At 38.7% G+C, this 12205-nt stretch overlaps 1 long non-coding RNA gene across 2 annotated transcripts in view; it reads right to left on the bottom strand.

Annotated features, from left to right (window-relative positions):
* Positions 1-12205, bottom strand: part of LOC119485483 — a 29690-nt gene extending 17485 nt beyond the window's left edge. Inside the window, exon 1 of one of the 2 annotated variants that reach the window (XR_005206277.1) lies at positions 10220-12205. This is a non-coding gene — a long non-coding RNA (uncharacterized LOC119485483). Of the gene's footprint in view, positions 1-6822; positions 6915-10219 lie in introns of those variants that run through there. The other variant, XR_005206278.1, reaches the window with a different exon arrangement.

Below are 12205 nucleotides of genomic sequence, written 5' to 3'. Positions count from 1 at the left end.
CAAAGTTGGCTGAATATGCAAATGTGGCTTTGCTCATGCTTATGAAAGTTGTATGTTTCACTGAATTTAGATGTTTGTCTGTATAACCTGGAAAACATTTTTTCTTATTGAGTAGACTAGAATAGATCTTTGTTGTGATTGTGCTTGGAACAATGGAAATCTGATAAGCAGCTCTTCAGCAGTGTGCAACATTAAAGCTGAAGTAGGCGAGATTGGAGCAAATATGATTAAAAAAAGTTTTATAAAATCGTGACAGTAGTACATGAAACAGGTAACCTGAAAAAAATCATGTGTCTCTGTGTCCTTAGGTGCTCCTAACGGCATCTGCAAGATTTCACAGACAGGAGGAAAACAACCAGTAAGAGCTGATCTGAGGTCTGCTGTCCAGCTCCTGTCTATGAGAGCCGGCTGTCAATCACTCGCAAACTCCGACCAAACGGTCAAACTAGGCCGTGCTGATCAAATATGAATCAATATTCTGTTACTTTAATGCCTATTTCTCGCCTCAAATGTTTTTATAATCATCTTGTAGTGTATGGTTTAGCTGTGAAATGAGACAATTGAGTTTGCCGTGTTCTGATTTGAGCATATCTTTTATGCTAAATGCAGTACCTGTGAGGGTTTCTGGACAATATTTGTCAATGTTTTGTGTTGTTAATTGATTAATAATAAATATATACATATATTTGCATAAAACAAGCATATTTGCCCACTCCCATGTTGATAAGAGTATTAAATACTTGATAAATCTCCCTTTAAGGTACATTTTGAATAGATAAAAAAAAGCATGATTATTCCTGATCAACTATGGACAATCATGCCATTAATCACGATTAGATATTTTAATCGATTGACATACCTAATTTATATATTTGCAGTATTACAAATGGGTGTCTGTGGTGACATTACCGGGGAAAAAAATGCTGTTGTATACACACAAAAATGTAACTATGCACACAATTCTGAATACCTGAAGCTCATGTATCAACAAAAAGACTCCACACTGCTAAACTTTGAACACAACTCCATTGTTTTTACTCACATAGAAATTCTGAAAAGACTGAAATTTGAAGAATTGCCACTTTAAGTAGCAGCATATATGGTGGTATGTGCAACACTGATAAATGTGCAATATGGTAGCTACGTGTGAAGTATGTGTGTGTGTCGGTGGGGTAATTGCTCACAGCAGTCAAATCTTTTTCAGTCTTTGGCAGCGGGGGATGAACAGAGGTAACTGTGTATAAATACAGTCAGTACTTATGATCTCAGATGCTGTCAAAAATGTAAAACAAATTACGTCCTAATGTCTTTTCTCACCCGCAGTGTGTGAAAGCGAGACACCGCAGGTCCTTCTGCTGCTGGAACACTTTATCAACATATAATAAAGGATTATCTGACCTAACATGGACAAGGTTGCTATTGACAGGTTGCTACATGTTCACTGTTCATTTTCTTTGGTAATACTTCATTTTACAGGTCCGCAAATTTCATGGTAGTTAGGTGATAATTAGCAAGTAAACTATTTGAAATTTCTTTGGAATTACTTCCAAATTACCCCAATATTTACCTCAAAAATGATCGAATATTACTTTATTATAAACATCATTTTATAATTATATGCTAAAATAGCATATAATGGTTAAAAATAGGGCCCTTAGGCTTGAGAAGCGGCTGCTCTTCATCGGAGGTGGAAAACCAAAACTAATAGAAGACATTTCTGATCAGCACAAATCTAACCATTATGCAACTTATTGTCTACACAAATGTAACCTGGTAGCTAATGTAATAATTCAGGGAGTTTTTTAAGAAATTTGAAAGAAGTTATTTGCTAATTATTATCTATTTATCAGCAGACATAGAAATAAAGCACATCAATTATCTTTCTACTCTTTTCCTGGAAATGTATTAAATAAATTACCAGCTATTGGGAAATCGCGGAATATAATTATTAAATAAAGTAATTTTTGACAAATTTTCAGGTAAATATTTGGGGTAATTTGGCAGCAATTACAAAGAAATTTCAAATAGGTTATTTGCTAATTATCACCATGAAATTTGCGGACCTGTAAAATGAAGCGTTACCTTTCTTTGTTATTCTTGTTTAGTTTTTTTACTTAGGTATTTGTTACATGTTCAAAATAAATAATTAAAAATAAAGTAAAACAAAAGAGTTGTCACTGTCCACTCATATTTATCAACATGAATCCCAATTAGTATATGACCGTATGAAAATAATGTGCAAGATAGGCATATTGTTTGTTTTCATTATCTCCTTTTCTTTGGTAAAGGATGGTCCAGTGTATCCTACGCTAAAGGAGATAAGAAAGGAAGCATCGAAGCACCTTTCCTTAGCATTTAGAGGATTCGACCAGCTATTATCACGGCTGCTACTGAGATACTTCCAGGTCATTTCACTCCATTGGGAACCTTCCAAAGCAAAATAGACTATCGACCGCAGCCCTCCTGTTGGCACATCTTGTTTGTTGTCCATTTGTGCTGCCGTATGTTGAGCTATTTTGTGTTGCGACAGCAGGAATGAACTCAAATGCAGTTCCAGGAGGCAAAACTGAAAGTTACACAAAGTTACTCAGAAAGGAAGGCAGGCATGAAGCTGCCAGCGGGTATAAAATAGACAAAATAACGTGATGAAATGAAACCAGAGGAGTCAGTACGGCAAACTGAGTGAACAGGTAAACAATGCAGCTCAGACTATTTTTCAAACAACAGGAAGAAAAAAGGATGATTAAACACCGTATGATAACGTGCAGGTGCCCAGAGAGGGAAAACACAAGGGGGGCATCTGATGGACAGGTAAGACGTGATTAAATCAGAAATATAACAAACACAAACACAGGAGCTGTGTCCCAGTTCAGGGACACCCTCGAGGTCTGTATTTCAGGATCAAATATGCCCACTGTCACAGCTTCTCCAAATGCAGCAGAGAAATGCAGCCTTCTTTTACTTGAATTTGGCTGCCTTCAATATCTTAAAAATATAAACAATATTCCGCTAACACTTCACAATAAAGTACACAAGTACACAAGAGTGAGGAGAGACTCAATAATGACCTTCAACTGATGATGAATAAGCAGTTACTTAACATTTCAAAATGACAAAAGAGCAATAAACATTGAAGTCACCACATTTAAAAGACCTGTTAATGTGCAGCTATAATTGGTGTCATGATAGCTCAAAGCTGCCAGACGTCAACAAAATGAGCTTTCTGACATGAGAATCTTTCTTAATGCACCACAAAAAGGAATAACATAGCCAAGTAATGGATTATGAGAATGAAATCAAATATTAATAGTGTCACTTTTAGCTGAAAATGGTGCATGAATACAAAAGAGTACAGTTTCTTCAGTGTACATGTACTAAATAATAAAATCCTAATATAAACTCAGCTGTTTGTTATCGCAGTTTTTTCTGCAGCTGGTAATTACTGTACTGTAATTAACAATCATTTACCCATTATAGTGGAGGATTGAACGTTTTGTATTGTATTGAGACACCTAGACTCCCTTATCTCTACTGTAACAGCCGTGAACTGAAGAACAGACGAAAAAAAGGCCTATTAAAGGTTATTATTTTTAATTGCCTCCGCAACACTTGTCTCTAGCATATTTATGAAACCACATGATGTTCCTCTTACTACGACCGCTCCGCTACACACAGTCGCAACCCTGCAAACATATCGAACGCTCTGAAGTTAATATTCTGTAACTGAAATATTCCCTTTCTTCAGAGGCTTTAGTGTCTTTCAGAGGCAGTTTTAGAGCTAGAGAGAAGATACTGGTATCTTATGCTAATAAATAACGCTCCAAAGTTAGGCTAAATTTTGGCGAGGAAAAACTGGCATGGCCATTTTCAAAGGGGTTCCTTGACCTCTGACCTCAAGATATGGGAATGAAAAGGGGTTCTGTGTGTACCCACAAGTCTCCCCTTAACAGATATTATGGTGAAATGATAATCATGATTATTTTTTATCAATATTGAGATCATTATTATTCATAGATTTTAGGGACAAAATATTTTTATTGCACTTTCACATTTAAATAAACAGAGCATTGCTTTCACTTCCATGTTGTGCTACATTCCTGCTAAGTTTGCATCAAAATAAGTAGGGCTGTCCACTGTTACAGTGTGTTCCAATCCGCGTACTTCTGTACTTACACTTACTATTTTGAGTGCATAAGTGCGTTCACACTGGGAAGTACGGCAAAATGCAGTGCACTCAAAGTACCCGGATGTTGTACTCAAAACGGTCAGATCGTTGAGTGTGGAACGCTGGACACTTTCCACACTCAACTGTCGCCATCTTGGCTACGTAGCGGAAGGGGCGGAGCCACGACCACTATTCAAACAGACGTAGATAACAGAATAAAACAATACAATACGTAAATATACCGCTGCATTTTCAACCAACAGGAGGACACATCGTAGACGTAGGTGACGACGTTGGAAACGTAATTTCCACTCTGCTTTCATTTTCTTTCAGAAGATATTTTGGCGGGTTGCGAGCCGCGTTGAAATGTTGCAATCGTCATTTCCGGTCAGTGCGCCGCAGAGTATTCGATTTGAGACGACCCTACCCCGCTGAAATTTACGCACTACTCAAATGAGTACAGAGTGCACAAAGTGCACTACATTGAAGTGTACTTCTGGAAGTACGTGGATTGGAACACACTCTTAGTCAATTAGTCGACTTATCGGCTGTTTTGGTCTTAGTTGACTAAGATTTCTTTAGTCGATTAGTCACTTTTAATGCTTTATTCATGCTGAATGACTTATTTCTAAGAAACTTATGAGCACATTTCTGGTAAACACAAGATTTAAACTGTTGCTTTTGTGTGATTCTTTGTGGAGGAACCACAAGGTTAGACCATTTTTTTAAACTTGACCTCACTGTATAAAATGACCTGAGGTGACCTCTAGGATAATCACAGCCTCATGAAACTTTACAGCCACAAACTAGAGACCTAGAGCATTCAGAGGATGGATAGGTTTCCTAGGTGGATTGACAATAAGGGGGTTTCTGAGCAGTTTCCAGAACAGAAGTGGCCATCCAATCATTCATCATCAATTCTTGCAGAAATCTCCAAATACAGTGAAAAGTTTTTATATCAAATCCCAGCATGGCTTTTTCTATGATGTTCCTCAAGGTATTGGTTGTCTTAATGTGGTATTGTTTTTCAGAGGGATTACTGATCATTTTTACCAGTTCTCGAGTGGTAAAAACTGTTTAAATTTAGCAACAAATCTGTGTAACAAATGGTATCAACCCCAACATTTCTGCATCATCGTATGAGACATAATAGAGCATGGGAATGGCAATCATATACTTCCATTATACTGTTCTCAAACCCTATACAATTTCACAATTAATTTTAATGAATCAATTCATTAATTAAGTCATGTTTATTTCTGATTTATGACGAGAACAACTTGACACACAGTGCCGAGCTGCATCTCAAATTAATTTTCAGGTTCCCAGCTTTCAGATGATGTACACCACTTCTATGTGACATCTTCTGTTGACCTGCTAAACGGCTAAACAAAAACGGATCTATGCGGGTCTCAGAGGGTTAATTGCAACAACAATTAGCAAAGGCTGAAAAACAGTTTGAGCAGGTTCGGGAGGGAAAGGTTGTCCATCGCCCACATCATGCTTGTTTTATGTAACTGTGACTTCAGTTCAGTTCAGATCCAGAGAGAAACTGCAGATAGATTAGAAGATGAAAAGGTCGGTATAATGAAAGGAGGATAAAATGAGAAATTTTCATTAAAAGGAGGGCATGACCGAGGACGACTTGGCTGCCTGAAGTAGACAAGTGGAGGGATCATATGCTCAATGACATCCCCGGCCCTCTGATGAGAGGGCCGGGGATGGGGCATTTTAGTGTTATATATACATTTCATAACATTTGGCCTTGCAAGATTTAGAGCTGCTTTATAACATCTGATAGCATGTTGAGCCATGTTAAGTAGTGAATCAGGTGATTTAGATGAAGTATCTCAACCAAAGATGAACCCTGGACAGAAAAAAACAACTGCCCAAGGAAAAAAAACTGTTTTCTTGGAGAAAGACACCTTCTGAAGCCCCTGAGTGCACATTCGAAGGTCAGAGTGTCACACCCCCAGACAATCTTCATACTCCCCCGGAGTATCTCAGTACGTTCATCACAGCAGAAATGCTTGAGTTACTGAAAGAGCAAACACATTTGTACAGTGAACAAAAGTCTGCACATCACAGCAATGTTAACACCGCTGTTAGGGAGCTGAAAATATTGATTGGCCTCTACCTGCGCACGGGTCTCTCTTTTCTGATGCTGCTGAAGTTGTATTTGCATCAGTAATGTGTGTAGACAAAATGTAAAAAATGTAAAAACACTATCATAAAAGTGCTCGTATTTCTTAAAAGCACACAAATCTGATCTTCCTCTCCTTAGTTGCACTTTAGTTGCCCTGACTACTATGAATTTAACTGAAATAACCCATTCTAGGTAATGAAAGAACGTCCCTGACATCTTGGCTTCAAAAACTAAAACTGTTTCTCTGTGATATTAAATATTAAAGACTAAATGAGTCACAATCAAAGGAAAACAGAGTTTTAGGAGTAACTTAATCAGTGTTTCACTGCCGTTTCTGATTGAAAATATCATGCCTGTTTTTATCTCCGAGCACACCCAGCGTCACTGATGGAGCTCAGCTTACCTGCTTCATCAGGACTGTGTGGAAGCGGTTTGATCAGATATCCTCCGTCAGTGACAGAAAGGTACAATAGTTTGAAGCAGATTGTCAGAGTGAGTCCTAATAATTCACCTGCAGCTCTGACGTAAGAGCAGTTCTGTTGGTTTGTGGAAGTGGGAACGTCTGAGTCTGAGTGTTGAGTCATGGATCGATTTGAGGCGAGGCGCGGGAGCATGCCATCTCCCCTTTAGCCCTCCTGTTGTCTTCGGGTCAAATTGACCCGAAGACAACAGGAGGGTTAAACAGGCCAACTGATGATAATGAACAAGGCTATTATTTGACAATAATGTTTTCTTGTCTGGCTATTATTAATAATATGAGCATACTTTTGTTAATTTTTCATGACCTAATGTTGAATTTCTGTGGATTTATCCCTCCTGTTGTCTTCGGGTCAATTTGACCCGAAGACAACAGGAGGGCTAGAAGAATAGTGGCAACTTCAGCCTAAAAAAACAGAGGAAGGAAGGCGTTGGACTGGTCGCATCAGGACAGGAAGGTGGCGGACTAGCGAGCTGTGGCAAAGGCTGGTGGCTAACAGACAGGAGGCTAACAGACACTAGCTCTAAGCAGCTTATAATACATCATTAAAGCTATTGATGCCAAGATTTTCTTTAATCAAAACAAATATTCAAATAAAAATACAATCATGTATTTTCTAATAATTTGAATTGTGTTTTTATACAAATAATCACTATAGATTACAATTACAAAGTACAGTACTGTGTCCAGTACCCTGTTCAGTAGTCAAGATAGTTCTCTAAAAAAAACATCAACCTCATGTTGGCATTGAAGACAAAGTCAGGGGATCACTAAAGTCGGTGATTCATTGTCTGATTTCCGTGAATGTCTGCACAAAATTTCATGTAAATCCATCTAAAAGTTGTTGAGATATTTCAGTCCGCACCAAAGTGGTGGACTGACATCCCTTCAGAGCCACACTGCTAGCATGGCCATAAATAAACCATGAAGTTGCCTTTCTCATAGTCGTCTTTGGATGTGTGTTTGGACTCACAGATGTGTTGAAAATTGTTTACAAAAAGTTGGTTGACTTTGCTAAAAATGGGTAACTTTGCAGGCCTGTTTTTAATGAGATTTGTATTTAATCCTGACCAAACATGCTCCCGGGATGCTGGAGAATTACATCGTGGAACGGGGCCCCTGGAAAAGATTAGGCCAAGACCCCAAGGGATGGTTTAACCCAGCACGGCCTGTACCCTTTCACTTTGTGCTGTAATCTTTCAGACGTTAGTAGGAACAACATGTCTTGTTGACATAATTCCTGTTTGTCCCACAGTTAATGTGTTTTCATTCGTTGTGATACAGATTAATGATGGACATATTTGTTGTTTGTCACCACTGAATAGAAGACGTGATCACTAATAGCCAAAGAAACAGTGTTTACATTAATTTATTGACTGTGACAAGAGAGCCACAATGACGGCAAGCTGGAGATTTCGCAGTGGTAATGGCTCTGCTAAATGTATGTCCCTGAAAATAAGTCAATAACTGAGCATTTCTACTAATTGCTTTATGACTTCTCCATCAGCACTGGAAAACAAACACAAGCCCAAGCCGTCACAGTTTTTGTTGTCTTTCCATAGTATCTCTATAGCTCTTTGTGTGTGTTTTGAATTACCTGATAAAGACATCCATCCATCCATCCATCCATTATCTGTAACCGCTTTTCCTATTCAGGCTGGCAGGGGGGACTGGAGCCAATCCCAGATGACATTGTGTGAAGACGGGGTACACCCTGGACAGGTCGCCAGTCTATCTGATAAAGACACGTAATACATAATATAATTAATTCCTAAAAATGGTTAAGTGGGCTTGGAAGATATATGGATGAAAATACTAATACTAATAAAATAGATATCTGATATATGCAAATCTGTTGCTTTGGTTGCAGAAGTGTATGTTATACATTCACTATTATGTATTGTTTGTTTATAGTCAATAAGTCACTTGAGTTATGAAAGCTAGTGGATTGCTGCTGAAGAGAAATAATGTACAGTTGAAGTTCAGAAATTAAAAAATAATTTGATACCGATGAAATTGACATCTTTTATCCAGAGGGAGCCACCTCAGCGTATCTAACATTGTGCAATGGTGTGTAAAAAAAGAACAACCTAGAATAAATCTACAGCGTCTATTATGTACAACATTGAGAGAATTAAGATCAGTTATGGAGGCATTCTGGTAAACAATATCAGCACAGTCAATTATATGAGCTGAGAAACAAGTCTCTTTCTGACGTTAAATGTAAAGCAATGTCTGGAGCGATACAGAACACCAATACCAAAGTTCTCCTTTTTTATAACATGCTCAATGTGCGGGTTTAAATGTAATCTCTGAGTCCTTGAATTTGATGTGTTTTCATCGTGAATGTAGGCTGAACCCAATTCAACAGTTATGATCGTGACATGTTTACAAGTGCAAACAACTGCTAACTGTAAATCATCAGAACACTCTGCGGTATTTCACGTTGTCATATAGATAGACAGAAGTGTGTTTGTGTGTGTATATAATATATATCACTCAATCAGATAATATATGTCACTCCTAATTTGTACAGTACTTTTCAATTATAATTTCAATTAAAAAAAGACAAAAGGTTAATTCAGCGGTTAACACAAGCTATAAACTTCCAACTCCCACTTCCAACAGTTGATTTATCACAACCCGGCATAATAGAGAAAACATTTGGCCCTCTGAACCACCAGAAAAACATAAGAATGGCTTTCACAATTTCAATCAAATGATCATTAAACATTTGGCAACAAACTGAAAGTTCAATGTAGTAACAGACAATACCAGGTCCCCACTAACTGGGTCAAAAATGCTCAAATTAGAGTCAGTGAAGCTCTCGGCACGTTGACATTTTGTTGAAAGCGGAGGCTCTTTTCAATTTGTGGCAGACACATCTTCAGTAAAAGCGTTTAGAAAAATGCCAAAGGTGAAAGCACTCGTCCACCTTGGCTGGATGTAACTGGCAGCTAACTGACATCACAAATGGGATGTCAGTGAGGAATCATGTCCCTGCTGGTGACTATGGGAACCGGTGCGGAGGAAAATAAGGGTAAAAGGAAGATAATTTGTTAAAATTGTGCTCTACAGAAAGTCTTTTTTTCATCATTACAAAAATATGAAACTTAGTTGTGACATTTTCATAATGGCCGTGGGTACTGGAGGTCAGTGCTTGCACAATCAAATGAAGGCTGACTCATGCTGAGAGCAGTGTGCTTCTGTCCCATCATCCCTCCTTTAATATGCAATTCCTGGTAAAGTGATGTTCTGTATATGGCATTTCGTTGACACAGCTGGTCAGGATGACTTTATCGGCTCAAAAACTCTTAGACAACCTATTTGGTATTATCTTCACTTCAACTACTCAAGGTCTTCCATCGGTGACAGAAAAGTACAATAGTTTGAAGCAGATTGTCAGGTTGAGTGAGTCCCAGTAAATCACCTGCAGCTCTAATGTAAGAGCAGTTCTGTTCTTTTGTGGAAGCGGGAACATCTCAGTGTTGTAGTCAGTGCTTCATTTGAGGCGGGGCGCAGCAGCATGCCATCTCTCTTGATGCCCTTTCTTAAATAGCTATCTTCCCTTTCCATCACCTTTACTTCATCTGATTCTAACATATTCACAACTTTTTTTCTGATACAAAAATTCTCACACTTCCTCTCTCCCTTTCTGCCCTGCTCTACTTCACTGATGGAAAACAATAGTGGCAGTTTCAGCCTTAAAAACAAAGGATTTATAGCTTTATCTACAGCACATGGGTCCGATAGCAGAGATTAGACTCTTCTAATTAGGACAATCAGTCAATTAGGACCTGAAAACCTGAAAAGGTATGTTTTACACTGTGGTATTGCTACTTTTACTTAAGTAAAATATCTCTTCCACCACTGTCCACCCCCTCCATCAATTTCAACTTATCCCATCAGGTCACATATGTAAATACTGCACCTTCAAACCACGCTAAGCCATGCTAGTGGCTCTGGGAGGCCGTCTAGAAGCAAGGACACGAAACTCCAGGTGCTTTTTGACAGCCGCTGCAGCCATTTTGGACTGAAAATGAACTGTATGACAATAGAATTTTGTTTTACTTTTGTGCGGCACTTTGTAGGTGGACGTTTTACTGGCGGACGTTTTACTGGCGGATGTTTTACTGGCGTCCGGCAGTCGCTTTCAGTCCAAAATGTCGGAAGCGCAGCTTCAGTGCTGGGCCCTGATGTTGCAATGGAATGGCCAATTCAATGAATGCCTGTACAAAATTTCATGGTAATCCATTTTAATGTTGTTGAGATGGATTAATAGTCTGAAGCAAAGAGGTGGACTGAGTGAAGAGAAATAATGCGCCTAGTCTTTGCTCAGCTGAATACACAAGGCCATATCCTTTTATTCAGAAACTCTCAGTCGGAGACTGTTAATAAAACTGCCTCACCTTTCACTTATATTCCCAGCATGTCCACATTTTTTAAATCAAATCTCAAACCAAAATCTTTTTTTAAAATCATAGAAAGGCCCAGCATGCTCTTAGCATCGAGGCTAAAGCACTCCGCCTGCATTTACGGTTTCTGGGACTCTTAACAGTCAAGGTAATCGGTGCACCTTTCCAACTCAGTGGGTGGGCAAACTCTGCAGAGAGAGGCCATCGTCTTCAACAGCAATTTTTTCCCCCAACACTGCTCCAATCAATCACACAAACTGAACTTTAGTTTCAGCGCCAGAATCCAAAACGCCTTAAATTGATGGCATTTCATCGTAGCTGCTATTGATTTTATGGAAGCTGTTAGATTGTCTCAGCATCCAAAACAAGTTTCTTCCTCAGAGATCTTTCCTCTTTTTTTTTATTGAGAAAACTGCTGTGGTCTGACCCTGCGCAGAACACTACTGTTTTTCAAAGCGTCAGTGATACTTTTGTAAAACATTTTGCCACGGCTTTATCAGAGAGCAAATATCCCATAAAACGCCTGTTTCACATCAATGATTGCAGCTGTCGTCTCACTAGAGAGAAAGCCTGAGATCATTGTAGCAGCACTGCTTTTTATAGTGCCTCCAAATGAAACTGTTGAGCTTGTGTTTACAACGTGGGAAGTCGTGTACACGGTATGCTTGGCGTTGAAGTGGTTAAGTCGTGAGAACGCCGCTGCTAAGCAACAGCAATATTAACGTTACTGTCGGCGTCTAGAAGCCACAGAGGCTTACAATTTATAGTAGCAAGCAGGTAACATTATGCAGGAAATGCAAAGGCATAATGACAGAGGAAGAAGATAAAGCCGTTGGAAATATCAACATTTTCCTCAAACCTATTATGAAATTACAAAGAAAAACAACATAGCACTAAAATTACAATCTATTCACATATTATGTACTGAAATATTAACTTCCATGGCCTCTGCCATTTCTGACAACGTCAGCAAACTCGTCACAACTCGTGAACTCGGAGCT

This window comes from Sebastes umbrosus, chromosome 3 (genome assembly GCF_015220745.1).
Source record: "Sebastes umbrosus isolate fSebUmb1 chromosome 3, fSebUmb1.pri, whole genome shotgun sequence".
In the NCBI taxonomy this organism is placed as follows: Eukaryota; Metazoa; Chordata; class Actinopteri; order Perciformes; family Sebastidae; genus Sebastes; species Sebastes umbrosus.
This window is presented reverse-complemented; position numbering and strand designations above follow the sequence as displayed.